The sequence below is a fragment of the Macaca mulatta genome, chromosome 14 (genome assembly GCF_049350105.2).
Source record: "Macaca mulatta isolate MMU2019108-1 chromosome 14, T2T-MMU8v2.0, whole genome shotgun sequence".
Lineage (NCBI taxonomy): Eukaryota > Metazoa > Chordata > Mammalia > Primates > Cercopithecidae > Macaca > Macaca mulatta.
The window spans coordinates 116,223,275-116,244,124 of NC_133419.1; the positions used below are offsets into that span (position 1 = coordinate 116,223,275).

General features: G+C 44.5%; 1 pseudogene; it reads right to left on the reverse strand.

The window, feature by feature from the left end:
* Positions 1-18,129: 18,129 nt before the first annotated feature.
* On the reverse strand, positions 18,130-18,655 carry LOC100423215 (ferritin light chain-like; annotated as a pseudogene).
* Positions 18,656-20,850: the final 2,195 nt, after the last annotated feature.

Below are 20,850 nucleotides of genomic sequence, written 5' to 3' on the forward strand. Positions count from 1 at the left end.
TCTTCTCTTCTCTTCTCTTCTCTTCTCTTCTCTTCTCTTCTCTTCTCTTCTCTTCTGCCAGTGCTCCCACAACATTAATCTGGCTCTTCCCCTTCCTTCTGTTTTTCCCAGGGAGACAAGACAGTTTAAGTTTCCTGATGCCTTCTTTAGTTATTTTAGTTACCATTTTATATTTTGACTACTATTTAATACTGTTTTAGTCATAACCCTTTTTGCCTAGAATCTTGGCACGCACTTTCTACTGCCCATGTATTTCTATGTCTGGTAATGATTTTTTTTTTTTTTTAAGACCAAGTCTCCCTCTGTTGCCAGGCTGGAGTACAAGGGTATGATCTTGGCTCACTGCAAGCTCTGCCTCCCAGGTTCAAGCTATTCATGTGTTTCAGCCTCCTGAGTAGCTGGGATTACAGACGGGTGCCACCACACCCAGCTAAATTTTTTGTATGTTTAGTAGAGACAGGGTTTCACTGTGTTGGCCAGGCTGGTCTCAAACTCCTGACCTCAGGTGATCCATCCACCTCGGGCTCCCAAAGTGCTGGGATTACAGGCGTGAGCCACCGTGCCCAGCCCTGGTAATGATGTTTATCACATAGAAGTGATGGGATGTGTCGTTTTTGTTAATAGAGATTATACCTGTAGACTTACCTGTGCTAACTGGGTTGGGGTTACTGTCTCTAGAGCACTCATATTCATTCTTCGTCCTTTGCTCTCCATCTTCAGGCTCCTCCTTCAGCTCATATTAAAGTAACAAATTGTGGTAGTTTGAAGCTCGAGTTTCCCATTCATATCAAGATAGTTACTGGTTGGCAAAAAGACATCTTTGGGTGCCAGAGGCCTTATGATTACTAAGTTCATACCAAGTGCTGTAATTATTATGATGATTTATCACTCAAAAGCCCCTCAATAGTACAACCCAGTCCTTCAAAGATCTATCCAATTTAGCTTTGAATCAATACCAAATGTTATCCAAAAGTCAAGTTCTGTTGTAAGACACTAGACCCATGACTAATCAATAGACAGATAGACAGATATGCAGGATATAGGCTGGTCAGTTATAATTCTAAGCTGCCAGTTAAAAAAGAAAAAGAACAGAAAATAAAGGAAGAGAAAGGTTAAAAATCCCTAGATTGGATGGAATGAGCTGAAGTGTTTTCAAATGGATTTGAGAAACCGAACTGTTCCCAGGCGGAAAGATAAAATGTGAAGCTGCAGTCAGTCTGGCTTTCTGGCTCGCCTAACCTTTTTACTGCTGGATAATGAGGAATCAGCTATAATTTAGACACAGTATTCTTTTCGCAGATTATATTGAAGTTGGGGGGAGAAAGGGGAAGGGAGAGAGCCTCACTATATAGTCTTGCATCATCTCTCTCCAGCAGACGAGACTAGAATGCCCTCCCCAAGAGGCACATCAGGGGAGCATTGCCCTCTGTGTGTTGTTGTGACGAATTTCAAGTCAAGAGGGTGCTTGAATTGGATTTATTACAATTGGAAGAAAAGAAATTGTAATCTTTATGAGCCAACGACATGAAGCCTTATAATAAGAGAATGAAGGATCATTTCAAATTTAAAGCAAATTAGATTACTGGGGTCAAATCCTTCAGCACAGACATCGTGCCTTCAGAGCATTGCTCAGCTATTTGACATCTTTCTTCTACCCCAGGTTTTGCATTAACATTTGAGTATTTTTTTTTTTTTTTTGTAAAAAATACATTTAATACTTTTGTGGAGGGAAAGTGTCCTAAAACTCCAAATGACGAATGGATGGAACAAGAGGCACCTACCAAAAGAATTCACTGATCTGTATGCTAAGCCAAGATTCACCTTTATTTACTCTAGACCTGCAAGGAACCTCACCAGGTTATCTGGCAAAGTATTAAGGCTCTACGGAGTAGCATATACAAATCACACAGGAAAAGGTATCTCACTTCCACATTTTTTGTAGGAGATTTTCTAGCTCTTTCAGTTGCTCGTTCTGGTATTCGATCTCTGAACAAGACCAATAAGCTCTGCCTATGTCTTACCCAACTCTTCTCTTACAATTTAAGACTTTGTCGCTAGTCTGTCCTTTTTATTTGCTGCTACTCTTTCAAAATCACTCATCACTAACATTTTTCTAAACTGGGATATTGCCTATAATTAAGTTTCATTCCCAACCAAAGATCTTTTCCTCATCATTTAGGCCTGCTTTAAGGAAACGTATGAGGCTGGGCATGGTGGCTCATGTCTGTAATCCCAGCACTTTGGGAGGCCAAAGAGGGTGGATAGCTTGAGTACATAAGTTTGAAACCAGGCTGGGCAACATGGTGAAACCCTGTCTCTACAAAAAGTACAAAAATTAGCTGGGCATGGTGGTGCGCACCTGTAGTCCCAGCTACTCAGGAGGCTGAGGTGGGAAGATAGCTAGAGCCCATGAAGTGGAGTTTGCAGTGAACCAAGATCATGCCACTGTATTCCAGCCTGGGAAACAGAGCTAGACTGTAAGAAAGAAAGAAAGACAGAGAGAGAGAGAGAGAGAAGAAAGAAGGGAGAAAGAAAAGAAAGACAGAGAAAGAAAAAAGAAAGAAAACATGAATTGACATATATAAGCATTATAACACCTATATAATAATTGACATCTATAAGTATTATAATAATTATAATACACATCCATCTATCTATGGATCTGTTTTTTTTTTCTGTTCCTCCCCTAACCAGGAGCCAGTATTGCTCCTTTCCTTCAACCCCATGTCTAGCTCTGCATCCCCACCCCCGTATTTTAGTTCATGATCCTGAGCTCCTTGGGGTCTATCCGCTTCTTTCTACTTTCCATTTCTTATCTCTCTCAAGGAATTGGTAAAGTAACAAGAAAAAGATTCTAGTTCTAATCCAGTTTTGGACTGTGACTCATTGAAGGTTAAAACAAGGAATGTGAACCCTATTCTGGAATTTAGGTTTGGGAGTCCAAAGATTAAGTAAATAGATGACATTTTCCATTCTTTCAAAGTTTCAGCATTAGAACAATGAGTGGCTGGAACTTTAACGCTTTTTCTCTTCTATCTCTGTCAAGTCTGTGAGTATAAATGATATTTGTCTTCTATCCAATGATCTCAACACACCTTGTTAACATATTTCAATAATTACCCCCATTGCAGAGGCAGAGAGTGAGAGAGAATAATTAGGAATTGGGCCAAGTTGTTCTCGGCAGTGGTGGCCAGAATTAGAGTCAAGGCTTTTTATCCCCTAGACTATTTACTGTTCAGCCAATTCATCCCAAAGAGACCTCCTTTGCCCCTTTCACCAGCATCTCCCTTGAAACACAAATGGGCCAAGAAGACTCACAGCTCTGGAATAGTAATTTCTCTGCTCTGAAGAAAGTTCTCTCTGGAGATCCTTTGTGCTAAGTGGAGGTTTAGATGATCCAAACATTTAAGTGCATATTGATTGCAGTCAGATACTGTACCCTGACCTGCATCACAAGTTCTGGACTGTATTTCTCTGGAATATCAGCTTTTTGTGTAATAACCTTCCACCACCTCCCCATGGAACGGAGTGCAGGCCAAAATCAAAGGCCTGGGTAGGGGTCAAAGTTTTACCTATTAAGCCGTGCAGGAGCATGACCTTGAGAACCAAGTTTTGCATTAACTTAATATTGCTACAGATTCTTTAAAGAATCTAAATAATTGGGCCACCATTCTGCCTAACTCACTCTTGTGTTGTCATTCTTTTGTTGTTGTCGTTGTTTTAAATCAAGACTAAGATTAAAAACAAAACAAAAGACACCAGAAGTGCAGCTCTCTCTGTTTATCCAAGTTGTGAGGTTATGATTTGCTCACATCCAACCCTCATTGTGAGGAGGATCGGGATGTTTAAGGAACCCCAAACTCTAGAGACATAAGAAAGAAAGGAACTTTAGAGATGCAGAGGAGTGAAAGAGTGTGTTCAGGTATCACAGAATCATAAATCTTTGAGCTGCAAGAGACATTAAAAATCATCTGGTTCAGCTGCCTGTATTCAGACATAGAAAAGCATTAGAGTTTCTCTTTATCTGGGGGAAACTGAGATTCAGATGAGATAACTGGTTAAGTGATTTGGCCAAGGTCACACAGTTAGCAAGTGTCAGAATTGGGACTCAGCCCTGGTGCCCTGCTTCCAAGCACAGCGCTGGCAAAGGAGAGCCCAACTCATCCACAGAAGGGCTGTAAATGTTCCTTCATCAGAAACAAACTAACTTCAGGCCAGATGGCTAGAGTTATAAAATTAATATTAATTTTTTTTCCAAAAAGCTCTCTTAAAATGGAGAATGGATCAGTGTAATAAAAAACTCTGTCCAAGAAACATGAGATGCACATAGGATATGATGCTGTCAAGGACAGGCTGGCAAGAGGAGCTCCAGAAGCTTCATGGACTTCAAACCAAATTATTATAGTGATTTCCATCAGCAGATGAGATTCTGCAAACAATAACATTTGCAAGGTAATCTCCATTCCAAGTAATTGCCATTTCCCAAGGGCCAATTGGTGGGAAAGAGTATTACCATGCCAGGGAAGATGTACCTGCTTCTGAATATCTTTCTTGCCTTCAGTTAGTTTTTGGTTTAACATAAGCATATAACACATTCTTGAACTTACCTGCATACACACAGACACACACGTTATGAACATGTAAACACACAGGGTGCTCAAAAGGACGTAAGACTGTTCTGTAGGATCTTAATCATCATGTGTGTAAGTTTCAGACTTGCTCTACCAATAGTAAAGAGCAAAACAGTGCTGGGCAGCGGTGTTCCCATATCAAAGAACAAAGTTGAAACTCCCATACAATTATGTTTGATCACAGTAGAAGGTGAAATCATTAGATATTAGCGAGGTGCAGTGGAATAAAAATGATGTGTTAGCGGGGGTTCATTACACTGTATTTTCAGAGCCAAGAAGATCAATGCGTTCATGCATCATGAATTAGGCTCCGGCTTTAGCCTTCCCTGCTCTCCGGAAACCCAACATGATCTATCACCAGCCATACATCACCGTTTCAGGATTGCACATTAACAAGAAAGCTGCAGTTTCCGCCTGTCAAGCTGACCAGCTGCCTCTTTCTCTGCAGAAGGGGAAATATTTCTGGTTCAGGATTTTACTTTTAAAATAAAAAGCGGCATCAGAGGTCACTATCAGCTGGACAGCCACATGGTGTAATCTTTGTGTTGTCCCAGTGCTCCAACTGATGGTCCTATCCTTCCTGGTCTCTGACCATCCTGGATCCAGGCCTGCAGGACTCTGCTATAGCTTAGATGTTAGATAAGGACATGGCCCACGTGACACACCTCAGGTCTCCTCCATGGAGCACACCTTCTCCCCACCTCCCCACCCCAGAATTTGCCTAACATCATTGAGTATATTTAGATGTCTCAGAGGGAGGTCCATATGTTAAATGTCCCCCTTTTCTATACCCACTACCCCTCTATCTCCTGGTCCAGACTCCCTCCCACCTTTTTCCTTTATAGAGGCTGTTTTACTACCCAGCAGTTTGCCACTAACACTTTCCCTTCATTTATTCGCAGTCCACCTCACTTCCCCCCTGCCTGACCCTACACCTGCTAGTGAGGCCCCTCTTCCCTGCTGGTGCTCAGATACCCGCAGACAGTTCTGATCGCTGCTTTTAATCGGCGTTTAGCCAGTCTGTCCATATTTAGTTCTTTTAATCTTTCCTCATCATTCAATCCCTCCAGCCTCTTCATCATCTTTTTTTTTTTTTTTTTTTTTTTGGTGTGTTACTCTTTCCTGAGTTTTATCCAATTTGTCTATATCATCCTTCTGGCTGTGACATGCCCACCAGCTCTGAACTCCAAAACCACAGGACGAATGGCTATTAAGGCTTCGCTCCACCTTTGTCTTCTCCTCTACCACTTACTCGGGCCTCTTCTTCACTTACAGAATAAGCAAGAGAAGTTTGTAGGTAAATTTTGGCAGAGCAAGGCCTGCCCCTTTGCTGTCCAGCTCATGGCTGAAACACAAGTAAGAGCAATAGAAAGAGTGATATTAGAACAAAAGAAACTAAAGTCAAGTACACAGAAGAACTTCCCAACAATTTTTCCTTGGGGAACAGAAGAGACCTTGACCTCGTGTGCCTGGACTCTGGGAGAAGAAAGCTGTCTGAGGAGTTCCCTCTGCTCACCCAGTTTTAGCCAACAGGGCTTGCAGGGAGCATCATGGTTGATGAGTTGGTGGCTGTGATTGCCTCTGGGAAACCAGCCTCCCTCAGTTAACATATGGTATAGGATGAAACAGCACCTGGAAAGGGGTTTCTAGTTCCATCTGTGAATATGAGTAAGAACTGGCTGGAGGCACTGGAAGGCCTCAGTTTGGTGGATTGCAGCTTTATAAGGAAGTTTGAACTCAGAAGCAGAAATTATGGACCATGGGCATTGTTTATAGGAAGACATTTACAGAAGGGGGCATATCGTTGAGATGGGCAGACAGCAAGATCCCAGGTCCAGGTGACTTGTAATCCAGAACCACTGAAGGAAGCTCTTTAGGAAGCAAATTTGGTTAAAGCTGGTTAGAAGAGGAGAGATTTTTTTTTAATTTGAATGAGTAAAAGAAAGAGCCTTATCTTAGTGATAGACTTTCTGTTTGTTAGGAGTTTCGAATTCATTCTTTTACTTCATTCATACCACTTCTCAGATGGTACCTCCTTAGAAAGAACTTCCTTAAAAACACCATCTAAAATGGTACCCTACTTGGCTTTCTGTCCACTTCCCTGCATGTATATATATGTTTTATTTGTTTAACACTTGATTATTAAATACTCCTACCAGAATGTAAGCCGCCTGAGAGCAGGGGATTTTCACAAAGCAGCAATAGCGGTGCCACACACTGGCCCTGTGTTTGAGTGTGAGCTAACTAATGGCTATCTTGCTTTGTTTTTTGTGTGTTTTGTTTTTTTGGTTTTTTCTCCAGAAATATGCAGTATGCAGATCCCAGTACAGACTCACAGGATCTGGTTCACCCATAAATTGGCAAGGTTTAAGTCAGCCCGGCTCTCCTGGGATTCTTCATCAAAGTTTTGCTGAGCCCAGGGTAGGGAGGATGAGTTGGGAAAACCTACCCCCTCCATATTGTTTCCTTTTTAACAGCTTGAAGTGAGAGAAAAAGAGTCAATTGTAGAAAGAAGGAAGTGGAAGGCTCAATGCCCCCTTGCCTCCCACAGGCTGCCATCAAACCTGTTTATCCTGTTTCACTTTGAAAGCCCTGTTCTAGAGAGAGCTCTGTCATTGGCTCTTTCCCCTGTGGAACCACAGCTGCTGTGTTTTCAAATACCACCCTGGTTTTCTGAATGGCTTAAAGCTCATTAAGAGATAGAGAAAGAGTTTCTGATTCTCTCTAAAGGACGACTTCCCTACTCCCTGCCTAACTCTGAAGGCTAGTGGGCTCCCCGCTGTCACTCCGCTAATGCCGGTAATCTGCTCATAAATTCCAAAAACCTAAATCCAGGAGTCCTGAAACTTGTGTTCATATTATAAAAATACACTTTATATATTTTAGAGTTGCTTTATCTCTAGCTACACAATTATACTTTTTTGTTTTCTTTTTCATTTTCCACCAATGGCAGGACAGTTCTCCAGGTGGCCTCAGACTGACCCAGTTCTTCTCCTTTCTTCCTTGCAGTTCTCAAGACTAACTGTAGGATGTTCTGGGACTGCAACATCCTGAGATAAGGAGGGAATGACAGGAGCAGCCTGGGCCCTGTTCCAGTTCCCCCTTAGAAACAGGATGTCCTTCAGTGCTTTAGCCCAGCATGTCATGCGGCCCCTGGGAATAAAACCCAGGATGGGCTGCTTTCCGGAATCTCTTAGCTGCCGTGCAAGTGGGGCACGTGCTGATGAGACTCCATCCATCCACGGCAGCTTTCCTGAGCCTGGAGGGACCAGCTGGCAATGAATCGTAGGCTTTTGTTGTTCCTTGCTGCCTGTCTGGAAGTCATAAATCCACTTCATATAACTCGCTGCATATGAGTGTTTTCTGTCTCACTGGACTCAGACAAGTTGGTAACCAGCGCACAGTGAGCCTGCTTTACATCAACCACTGGACACTCCGTGAGAACCTGAAACTTTACTGACTAGCTCACTGCATCTTAGACTCTATGGCTGGTGCATATAACTACTTGCTGAGTGAACGAACAAATACATTTCTACATCATCTGGTCCCCTTCTCTTAGATCAGCTACTCCTAACCCTGGATATGCATTAGAGTCATCGGGGGTACTTTTAAAATTCTCCCCTACCTGGACCCCACTCCAGACCATTAAAGTCAGAATCTCTGGGGTTGTGGTCTAGGAATCAGTATTTTTAAAAAGGTTTCCTGGTGATTCTAATGTGCAGCCAGGTTAGTATGCTCGCCCAGGTGATTACAAAGTACAGAACTTTCACTCCAGTATCTGTGTGTTTTATACATCATCTCCTGCGCTAGGAAGGACCATGTTTGTGTTTCAGAAATAGCACTCACTATAATTGTTATATCTTGAGATTCTGTGGCCATGCTTAATTACTCAGGTGTCAAGGGGTTAAGCGAGATGAGGTAGTACCCGAACCTCCTATCTGGAACTTAACATAGATAGGGAAGCCAACATATTTGCAAGTACGGCTGGATAATGGTCTTTTCAGTCGTAGTGCTGATATGAAGTTGGTAACAGGGGATCCATGGGAAAGTTGCGAAGTTACCTGCCGGAAGGGAGAATAATATGGTAAAAGTAAATTGGAATGAGGGTGTTTACAAGTTCAGACAGATGAGCAGTGGATATCAGTGTGGTCTCTCTGCAGGCTACCAGGGCCCCAGGCAGTGGGATGGAGTTTAGGTTGCAACCATTGACCTTGGGTGGTTAGAAAGGGACTTATTAGTACAGAAGCAGAGACTTCCAGGACAACAGACATTGGTCAGGCTGGTGCAATAGGAACTCAGGGAGGAGATTAAAACAGAGACCTCTCTACCTGAACCAGGCACTACCCGGGAGCCTGGACTCAGAAATAAAGTTGGAGCTATCTAGTTCTGTGGTCAGCGTTAGGACAGTAAACCTAGGTAATAACCTACAGGCATACTCAATGCTAAAACTATCAGATGCTTGAAAGGAGATTTAAGCTACTTAAACAATTCCTGCCATGTCTATTCTGTTCATCAGCACCTAGCAGAGTACGTGGCAAGGAAACGTTCTCAATAAATGAGAAAGAAAGAAGCTGGAACAGACTTGTGCCTGTGAGTGAGGATTGTTAGTAGACTTGTTTTTTGGTGTTTTTTAATAGCTTTATTGATATATGATTCACATGCCATACAATTTATTAATTTAAAGTGTACAATTCAATGATTTTGGTACATTACATTATTATTAAGTTTTTAAATTCTAGTGCAATGTAGATAACATAAAATTTGCCATTGTAACCAATTTCATATGTATTCTTTGTGACATTCACTATATTCACAATGTTATACAGCCATGGCCATTATCCATTTCCAAAACTTTTTAATCACCTCAAACAGAAACTCTAGCAAGCAACAACTCCCTTACCCTCTTTCCCCTAAGCTCCTGGTAACCTCTAATCTGCTGTCTACCTCTATAAACTTGCATATTCTAGATAACTTATATAAATGGAATCATGCCATATTTGTCCTTTTGTGTCTAGCTTGTTTCACTTAGCGAACCTAGTTTTGAGGTGCTGGAAGTGTAGTGGAATGACGGGGAAGGGGAAAAATGGACCAGTGCATGTTTTTATATTGGTGGTAGGAATGATCTGGTTGCTGCTTCTGCTCATAAGAAACACAGGTCCTGTGATTTTTGCTTTGGTTTACCAATGCTCTGAGGGATAGCATCAGCCCCTATCACCATCCCCTACTCCCTACCCCAATCACTTTAGATACAGTTGGATTTTTCCTTCAGAGTTGCTTTTCAAGCTGGTAATAGAGCAAGTATTAAGAAGCTGTTGTAGCCTCATGATTAGTATACATCTTCATAATAATTAGTTGAAGGGATGCTTTGAGATCCTGAGATACAGCACAGAAATCACTCTCTTTCTGAAGGCAAGGCTGGGACTTCCTCTGCATTCGCAGCCCAGGGAGAGGGTTGTTTTCAGCGTGGACAATCAGCTCATCCCAGGTTGCTCCTTCTTGAGGGGAGGAGGAATAGCAAGAACACTTCCCATTGACTGTCTCCCTTCAATCTCCTCTCTGGTATTTTCTCCCATCCCCTCAGCTCTCTCTATCTCTTAGGACAGCAGCCAAACTCTCACACTGTGGCTGGGGGCACAGCTGAGAGGCTCTGGTGTTCACACTGGGCCCTTTGATGAGGAAGTATTCTCGTAGCAGATACAGAGACCTTGCCAGGGAGGAGAGACCATCATGAATGATTATTGCAGCAGGTCAGGGTCCTTCATGGTAGAAAGGTGCACCCACTCCATCAGTCCAAGTGGATGAGGACATACTCAGGTGATAGATACAGCCTGGTGGCCCAGGCTCGTTCTTTCTGGAGTCTCTAGACAAAGAGAACCAAGGGCTTGTGATAAAGAAGAGGATGCAGGGGGAGAGGAGAAAGAGAATCTGAGAGATGGGGCTGGCTGGGGAAAGAAAGGAGAGCAAGATGAGGGAAGCAAGGGTGGAGAGGTGGCTTTGCCTGAATCTAGATACCACCCACTAATCCCACTGCACGATTCACATTTATTAATCCGGCACAACTGGAATTCCATGAGGGTTACTTGCTGGGGAAGAACCTTAATAGTCTGGAGATGGTCTCTAATAAATGATAACATATATGCACACACTTGCAGAATAAATCCTTTTTGGGTTTTCATTCATTTAGAGGACTGCGGATTTGATCTCACCACTCTGGGACAAAATCAACTAGACTGTGATTTATAGCCAGGGTCTATTGGTTCAGGTATCCGTCTTGAATGATATCTGATGGAATTAACTGTAGACACACCCCAAGCAGGCTATTATATTTAATGTGGTTCTAGCTCCAGTTTCTTTCTCACTAAGAATTTAAAAATTTTAGCCAACCAGTTCCTGTTTCTGTTTGAATTCTTTTCTCATCTTCTTGGTTCTGTATCTTTCACTATATCCCCTGCTGCTTTAGCCAGACCACCTACTTTTGAATGGTTGCTTCCTTTTATACCAGTTGTAAAAAGAAATTCTCAGTCTCTTTGGCAGCAGTTTCTTAAAGTTTTCCCTCTAAGTACAGAATCTCCATTAACTGTATTTCTGTAGCTGTAGCTACTGATGTTTATAATAGCTACTATACACGTCCATGTAATACTGAACCATTTGTGTATTCATTCTATGAATTTTCCATGAAATTACCTATAACTCTAACAACATTATCTTTTTATAAACCATAGCTTTACTCTGTCTTTCTGCTTCGTGTGTTCTTTGAGCCATTGTGAGGCATTGCCAGGGATTTTTTAGTCTCTGACTTATTTTTTTGTAAGAAGAGAATAACTCCTTGTCTTAGTAATAACTGGAAAAGTTTTCTTCACCATATAAAACTCATTGACTATATATTATTTCTTGTGTTACTTCATTTCTAGGTGCTTTTTACTAAACAACTTCATGCTTATATCCATGTGAAGGTATGAGCTTTTATGTGTAGTGAGAACACAGAATTAAGTGATTGAGTCAGTTGCATATTTCAGTGAGAGGTTTTTTTTTTAATTCCATAAACTGGGCATCCAAACAAGCAATATAAAATGTTCCAAAAGAGGTCTTGAGACTCTCTCCATGGGTGGACCTGTGTTCTTCCAGTAGGAGACCTTCATTCAGAGAGAGGCATTTTCTGTGCTGTCTTGCTTCTCCTCATTGGACCTGAGACTTCGCTCGGCGTAGGTTAAGTTTCTTTTCTGGGCCTTTTGGAATGAGTTTGCTGAAGGTGGGGCTAAGGAAGCTGCATGCAGTTGTCCCATGAACTACACAGCTTTTAACTGTGTGGGCCCATTACACGTGGATTTTTTTTTTTTCAATACAAAGAGTATTCCTGAGATGTGAAACCTGCGTGTACGGAACGCTGGGTTTTCCTACAGGTAGTTCTGCAGAGCTGACTGGTAGACTTGAGCATGTGTGGCCTTGAGTATACCCAGGGGTCCTGGAACCAATCTCCCACGTATATCGAGGGACGGCTATAACTGTTAGAATAAACAGGGCTATCTGCTACAGCAGATAAACCCTTACAACTCAGTCAGTGGCTCAGCAACAGAAGTCGATTAGTCACTCACATTATATTTTAGTGAAGCTGGTCCTAGTCTTGTGGCTTTGCATGTGGCCATTCGGGGACAAAAGCCTTGTCCATCTTGTGGTCTACCCCTCTCCAGACCCTCAGACTCCTCTTCATTCATCTGGAAGAGGAGAAAGGAGATCTGGGATTATACAAGAGAATTTTTTTTTTCAGAGACGAAGTCTTGCTCTGTCACCCGGGCTGGAGTGTGGTGGCACAATCTCAGCTCACTGCAACCTCTGCCTCCTGGGTTCAAGCAATTCTCCTGCCTCAGCCTCCCGAGTAGCTGGGATTACAAGCACATAACACCACGTCCTGACTTTGTGATCTGCCCACCTTGGCCTCCCAAAGTTCTGGGATTACAGGCATGGGCCACCGCACCCAGCCAGGAGAGATTTCATGGGCCAGACCTATAAGAGGAGTACATCTCTTTTGCCCCCATTTCATTGTTCGGAACTCAGTCACCTGGTGACACTTACTCTCAGGGACGCTGGGAGATGGCATCTACCTGTCTGCCTAGGAGAAAAATATGGCTCTGTCGAGTATATCACACTCTCTGCTGCAGGCTGGGACCACTTTCTGGCTTCACTGCTTCCCTCTGGTTGCCCCATATGTTTGGGCTCCTTCTCTCCCTATCCCTCCAACACGAGGAGAGGAGAGCAGCCAACATGTCCTTTAGGCCGGTTAAATCATACCATGATCTTCATGCAAGGGGCAACATCTGTGTGCTGAGAATCCATTATGTGTCAGACACTGTGCCAGGGAATGTGGACAGTGGGACACAGTGTCCCGAGGAGGATTTAGGAACACCTTGGTGAAACAGAAAGATCCCCCCTTCTGTGGGAAGAATCCATGGGGTTGGGGTTGGGTGTAGTGGCTCACGCCTGTAATCCCAGCACCTTGGGAGGACCATGACAGGTGCATCACCTTAGGTCAGGAGTTCAAGACCAGCCTGGCCAACATGGTGAAAACTTGTCTCTATAAAAATACAAAAATTAGCCAGTTGTGGTGGTGGGCACCTGTAATCCCAGCTACTTGGGAGACTGAAGCAGGAGAATCACTTGAATCTGGGAGGTGGAGATTGCAGTGAGCCAAGATCACACCACTGCACTCCAGCACTCCAGCCCTGGCAACAGAACAAGACTCGCTCACACGCGCGCGCGCGCGCGCGCACACACACACACACACACACAAGGAATCAATGGGGAAATAGAGATTATTCCAGAACATACTCCCCTTCTTAAAACCCTTCAATTACTGCTTCCCACCTTCCCTCATTCCCATCCCAACATTGACAAAGTGAGAAATCTAAATTTCTTGAGCTGATTTAGGAGGTTCTTCGTGATCAAGGCTCCACTCACTGCTCACTTCTCACCACTCTCTCTTTCACACCCCAACCAGGCTGAAGTCCCTGTAGTTTCCTAAATGCTCCGTGCTTTCTTTTAGCTCCGGGTTGTGGGCCACATTATTCCTTCCCCCGCTTTCGAATTCTCTCCCCTCCCTCTTTGCTTATTTAGCTCTCAACCCGGATGTCATTTCTTCTAGGAAGCCTTCCTTGCCCTCGCTTCACTCTGTCAGGTTGAGATAAGTGCTCCTGCTTTGTGTGTCCACGGAACTATTAAAGTTCTTATCTTAGTGTTTGCCCTTTTAGTGTCTGTACTCTCCAAACACTGAGTCTCCCTTGTTCATGATAATATCTTTAGCACCCGATACAGTGCTGGACCACAGTAGGTACTCAGCCAACAAGTGAAGCTCTGCCAGAGCTGTGCTTCCCCATAACAGCTTCCAGTACTACTACCTACTGTCTTTCCAACCCATTTGTAATTTACACCCACAAGAGAAATCAATGAATTTCCATCACTAACCCTGATTTTCTGTTTTGTTCTTGTTACTTTTTGCTTTTCTTGGAACATTTCACTTAAAGTGGTGACTTCCCCTGCCAGAGCTGCGTGACGTAATGAATTGTTCCTGGGTTCCTCACCCAGGATCCCGAATGCCAGCACATCCTGCATGTCGCCTGGATGTGGATATCCATGAATTGCCAGTCCTTCCCAGTTGGTCAAGGTCTCTCTCCTCAGCTGTTTCAGATTCTCACAAACACACATGGACAGTCCCAACTCAAACTTGCCAGGGAGGACGCAGTCTGAAGACATGTGGACGTGGGAGCCTAACCTTGGTTTGGGCTTTACTCTCCTCAGTTAAAGAGTCAGTAGATGGGTTTGTTGTAGAGACCAGCACTCCTGGACCTGTGAGGGTGATTGGGGTCCAGGCATCTCCCAGGCAACGTGGAGCAAGATCTTCTTTCATGAGTCCTGAGAAGTAGCCTGCATGATAACTGCAGAACCATGCGTCACTTCATTGATTCCTTCATGCATGTATGCATTCATTTACTCAACCAATACTTATTGGGTTCCAACTATTACAAACATTGAGGATACAGAGGCGAACAAGATAGAAAAAGCCCTTGCTCTTTTTCTCATGAGGAAGAGAGAAACCAAGCAAATACACAGAGTAAGAAAAGAGACCACATATAAAGTGATTTCATATGCTCACTCCCAGTCTTCTTGGAGGGGCCATATTCTTATTGCAAATGGAGGACTGAAGCCCCTCTTCTCCATTTGAATTACGGTTCTCCTCTCAGTTGATAAGATACCCATGCCCCCTCAAGACACTCAGAGTGCTCTGCAAATCTGCATCCACACACCTCCTCTCTCCCACTCCTCGCAAAAAGCAGCTGCTCTCCAAGGCCATGTCAGCCCATTCTTCATCCTTCCTGAACCTATGAGCAAGAAGTCAGGCTATCAAAAACAGCTGGAGCAGAACTGGGCATCATTTGTGTTCCATCTGTCAGGCTTTACCTGGTTCCCAGGCTTTGCGCCTCTCTTCTCCCTGAGCTGAATCTACTTGGCTGCCAGATCTGCAGGCTCAGCTCTGCCCCAGGCTCTAGGATCAATTCTGACTTCAGGCAGGAAGAATTTAAGCTGCTGCAGTCCAACTGTGTTGATTTGGTCTTGTCACCCTGGCGGCTTGCTTCTTGTCCCTAATCTTGTGCCTCAGTCTGACAAGTGAATCGTCTGACATATGCCTTTGTCCCTAAGTCCTTCCTTGGTTATTTTCCTTCTACTCAGACCCTCAGAATCTGAGGACATTCATTTCTCAGACAAGTGTCCTGCCCTGGCCTCCGGTCTCCTCGGGGATTATATCTTGTCCTTTTAGCTTGCTTCCTATAAACAGACATTCCCAAAGGTGTCTTCCTGCCTGCTGGGACTTCTGTGTGTTGCCTGTATTTGACTTATTTCTTATGTGCATCTCTGCCCGTCTACCTAGCTGGTGACCCCTAATATTTCCTGCTGAAGCCCCAGAGCTAATATCTGGTCCCAACTCTCATGTGGCCCCTGGATTGATGGCTCTGCTCTCCCCTTGGGGCTTGCCACACCTGAGTAGATGTCTAATTCCTGATCTCAGAACCCCTGCTGTCTTTCCTGGTGTAATGCAATTAATCAGACCACACCCAGCTGTGTTGTAAGATAGGACTCTGCCTTCAACTTGGGACACACCATCCTTCTTCCATCTTTTAAGTTCCCCCAGAGTTCTCAACTGAATAACCAAGAAAACCCAGGGTATCAGATAATCAGATGACCAGGTAATGGAGATAGAAGCTAATGGAGTTCCCTTAGCTATAGTTGCAGGCGGGGGGTTGGGGAGAGCCTGGGGAGTGGGGGAGGGAGAACGAAGCCAAAAAAAAAGAAACAAACAAAAACAAAAAACAACAAACAACAAACAAACAATAACAAAAAAAACAAACCAGACAGAAGATCAGGGCAGCTGTAAGTGAGACATGGCAACCTTGCTAAGTAGGGATCTCAGGTCCCTGTGGTCTGAGGACAGATGTCCCGTAAACCCATGTACAGCCTCATTTATATTGGGTGGTTCATTCTGCCGTAGGAAGGTTATCTTGTTTGTGCTGGAAACCACGGGAGCTCTAGTGGGAGTCCTCCTCTCTAAAGCTTGCCCCATGCCCAGGAAAGGAGCCCCACACCTCACCTCAAGGGGACGCTGTTGAAATCCCACATTTGCAAGCCTTGTCTTCACAGTCTTACCTTGCTGCTTCTGTACCTGGTCTGTACCTGACCCTTGGCTCTGCCCGTCTGGTTTTCTGTTTGCTCCAGCCAAACCTCTATCTTTGGTGCCTTAGTTTCTGCTTCTCCTGCTTCCAGTTACCTTTTTCTTCTTTTTATGACTTATGGCATTCATTCATTTATTCATTCAAGTTCCCTGCTCCTAAGGAACTTGTAGTCTAGAGAGAAAGCAATTGCACAAACAGTTATTGGTTATAGTTATGAAAAATGTTACACAGGAAAGCCTGAAGATGCTACGGAAAGGTGCCCAACTTCCTCTGGTGGATCTGGGAATGCTTTCTGAAGGAAGGGAGTTTTAAGCTGTCCTTTAGAAGCAAGAAGAAGGGACTCTGTGGGGCTGGGATGAGGAGGCAGGGGGGACATGAAAAGCCCTTCAGTGTCAAAGGAACAGCATGGACAAGGGCCCTGAGGCAGGCAGGGCTTATCTGTGTCTCTCCTCCTGGCTCAGCATGACCCACCCTGTCTACACAGGAACCAACGGCTGTCTTCCTTGGCCTGAGAACTTTGCCTTTTGTACTGTCGTGGAAGCCATGTGCACACATCCTGGAATTCCCAGGATCCTGCCCAGTCTTGGCTTTTGATCTGAGCATTGAAGCGACAATTCTAGGGAGTGTATCCAGGGAATTTGCTATCTTTATTCTCTACACTGGGCCTGCTTGAATGGGGAGTGAGCATTTGTGGCCTTGGAGAATTCATCCCAGGCCGTGGTGTTCCTTATGCTCCCCAACCCTGACTCTTTGAGCCCAGCCTTCTCTGAGTGGGCTTCCGAGGTAAGCATCTGCATCTAGCGCAGTGCCTGGCTCACAGTAAGCCCTCCACAAATGCTAGCTGATTTGATTAGATTTGATCTGGGTCAATGTAAATAGGTGCAGGAGGAGAAACAGAAGAGAGAAATCAAAGGATGATGACTGTAAGGGGAGCCGTGATGTAATTTTAACCTGAAAATTGTCTGTAAATAGTCTGCACAGTTTATTCAAACCTCAGTCTTTCATAATCTAATTATATGCAAATGTCCCTGTGGTCTTCCTTACCATCTTGAATACCCGGATAGAGCATTTTGGAGAACCAGAGAGGAGCTCCTTGAGGTAAGAAAACAAAAAAGACAAGGAATTCAGGATCTTTGAGTTGAAAGACAACAGCAGTCGTTTAATATGAAGTGGAGGCTGGGTGCAGTGACTCACACCTATAAATCCCAGCATTTTGGGAGGCCAACACAGGAGGATCCCTTGAGTCCAGGAGTTTGAGACTAGCCTGGGCAACATAACAAGACCCTGTCTCTACAAAGATAAAAATTAGCCAGACATGGTGGCACTCACCTGTGGTCCCAGCTACTTGGAAGGCTGAGGCAGGAGGATCACTTAAGCCTGGGAGGTCGAGGCTGCAGTGAGCCATGATGGTGCCACTGCACTCAACCTGGGCAACAGTGTGGAACCCGGTCACAAAAAAAATTTTATATAATAGAAAGTGGTCACTTCTCCAGTGGAGACATCTGTCTTCAAACCTCCTTACACATCTGGACAGGTTACAAGCATTGCCTTATTCCAGTTTTCGAAATTGCCAGCTAGTAGAAATGCCTAATGTTGGGACAAAGTTGTCCTCTCTCTCTTTCTCTTTTTACTGCAAAAAGTTTTGTTTCCATTTGGTCCAAGGCTTGAGAAGAAGCTCCAAGGTGGTTAAAAAGCTGCCTAGAGGCTGGAGGGAGAGGCTCAGGCAGAAGCCCTGACACTATGAGGGGGATCCTTCAGAAGTTGTTGGGCTCAGTAGGCTCCTAGTCATGCTTGAGGGTGAGCCTTTGGAAGAGGAATTTGCCCAGCCTGGCCTGGGGGGCCAGCCAGCCTATCAAAGTTGGTCAGGTGGTTGTCCACCTTCTTGATGAGTTTCACTTCCTCATTGAGGAAGTCGCTCTCCAGGAAGTCAAGATATGGAGGTCTGTGTGGGCAGAACCCAGGGCATGAAGATCTAAAAGAGCCTGGTTCAGCTTCTTCTCCAAGGCCATGGCGGCTCCCATGGCATCCAGGGTTTTACCCTACTCATCGTAAGGTGACTTATGGATGTCCTGGAATAGAGCACTGCTGCCACACTCGTTTTGTATCTTCAAGAGATGCTCAGAGCCCTGCACTTCTCCTTGGCCAATTCATAGAAGAGTCCCACAGCTTCCAGAGCCACATCATCATGATGGAAACAGAAGCCTAGCGAGAGTGGGTGGAGGAGGCTCACCAATGCAAATTGACCAGGAGGTTGGCGGCTGCCTCCACGTCAGTGGAATAATTCTGATGAATCTTGGAGCTCCTCATTGGTTGGCAAGAAGGAGCTAACCACAACAACTGTGTGAGCTGATCCCAGAAGCAGGAGATAGCCGAGAAGATGATCCTGGAGTTTGCAAGTGAAGAGGAGATTGGAGGATGCTCGGAGGCTAGAAGAGAGGGAGTCCCTGGGTCTGTTCTGTCCAAACACTGTTGAAGAAAAAACATATCCATGGGACTGCTGAACACCCTGCCAGCCATTTCTCTTATTGGTGTGAGTTCTGTTTTTTGAAACCCTTTCAAGTAACTCTGATTCCTTTTCTATATGATTTCCATTTGAATGTTGGAAGATGGCCATTGAGCTTCCCCAAGATGGAGAACCGCCCATGTTTCCTACCACGCTGTGGAGCCCTGTCCTGCTGGCTCAGCTCTGCACAGTCTCTGGGACCATGGGAAGGAACATTGAGGGCCCTGAATTGCAGGCACCCCTGGTCAATACTTCCAACCCCATCACTGGGCCACATCTGGTCATGAGGACCAAGTCATGTAGTCTAGCCCCTATGACTGTATTTATTCTCTAACTCCCAGATTTCCATTTTGTCTTCCTGCCTGGGATCCATTACCTTGGACTGGGGCCCTGTCTTACCTCACAAGGCCTCCCTAGGAGTAGAGCCAAACCTCTGTCCCTGTAGGTGAGTCCCCAGCAGTTGATGCCAAGTTCTTCTGCCTGCCTTCTCCTTGGCCCCTTGCCTGCTGCCAGATTCCACTGGTCCTTTCTGGTCCTGTCTTTGACATGAACTTCCTGCATGGCCTTGGATTCCTTGTTTTCTAGCCAGCAAATGGAATGAGTTTTAATGCATTGGTGGATTTAAAATCTAGCCCCATCTAAGAATCACCAGGGGGCAACTTTACAGAGTGCCAGTGCCCAGAGCTGGAACTGGGATGAGAAGTGAAAGGCGCCTAGCATGCAAAATGTAAAGTGCATCTCTCTCTGGTGCCAACCCTGCACTGGGAGGGCCCCGAGAGTGACTGTCTCCTTACATTAGCTCCCCTAGGAGCCAGGCTCGCTTTGCCCTGGTCCCAGCCCTGCCATTACCAGGGCAATAGCACCAGAGATTATGATCTATGTGGTCCAGGAAGAAGTCCCGATAATGGTATTTTGAAAAACTAGGCAGAGGTTAATGTGTGGAGACAGGGTAGGGAATCTCTGGAATAGCTGGTCTCTCAGGGGTCTGTCACCCAGCAGGGTGCTCCAAGACCCTGGGACTCCTAACTGTATTCTTTTACCCATGCTTGGCCTTGGGACTTTACTAGTAGCTTGTGATGTCCTCTTGTTTCCTGGAGAGTATGTCTCATTTCCAAACTCCAGCCAGGCTCAGTCAAGCCCATCTCGCCCCCAAGAACCCCAGGCTAACCAGGCCTTTGTTCTGACCAACGTCTTCTCCATTTCCAAGCAAAGCCTCTCTTAGATAATCAGCATTCCAAACCCTCCATTCTGTTGGCTCTCCTTTGGATATGTTCCAGCTGCCTGTGCACCTTCTGCATGATGGGATGTGGAGACTTTACAATACTGAAGTATTCTGGTACATTCATATTCATTCATTCAACAAGCATGTGCTGAGGACCTGTCCTGTGCCCTGCACTGTGCTATTTGCTGAAGAGCACAAAGATAGAGTGATATATTCACGCTTAGGGTAGCTTATGGTACATCAGCATTTCCCCAAATGTGCTCTGTCAATGAATGTTATACAAAAGCAAAGCAAAGCAAAACAAAACAACAAAAAACATTTCCTGGTAAAATGATTTAGGCAGACCTGAGTTCAAATAAACAGGTTTCTTTATTGCAGGACTTCTCAGAATATTTAGTTTGCTAATATATACTGTGTATCTCCATAAGAGAAGCTCGCTATAATACAATTCCCAAATATATTTGACCATCCACTTAACATGAAATATTCCAAAAGGCACTTTGGATAATGCTGTCATAGAATGATAAATCTGGAATCAACCACAATTCCAGATATGAGAGCTCTAGTAATGTGATCCAAGGTTGCATTAGCTCTTTAAGCAGCCACATCACTCTGTTGACTTCTCAGGAGCTGTAGGCTGTCTAAAATGATTGGGTCTTTTTTCACACAACAATCCTTAAGTAGGTCTTTCTCTTTCACTACTTGGGCTATTGACTTTTTGGAAGTGGAATATAAGGCCTATCAAGTTTAACTTTATTGGTTCTGAGCCAATAAAGT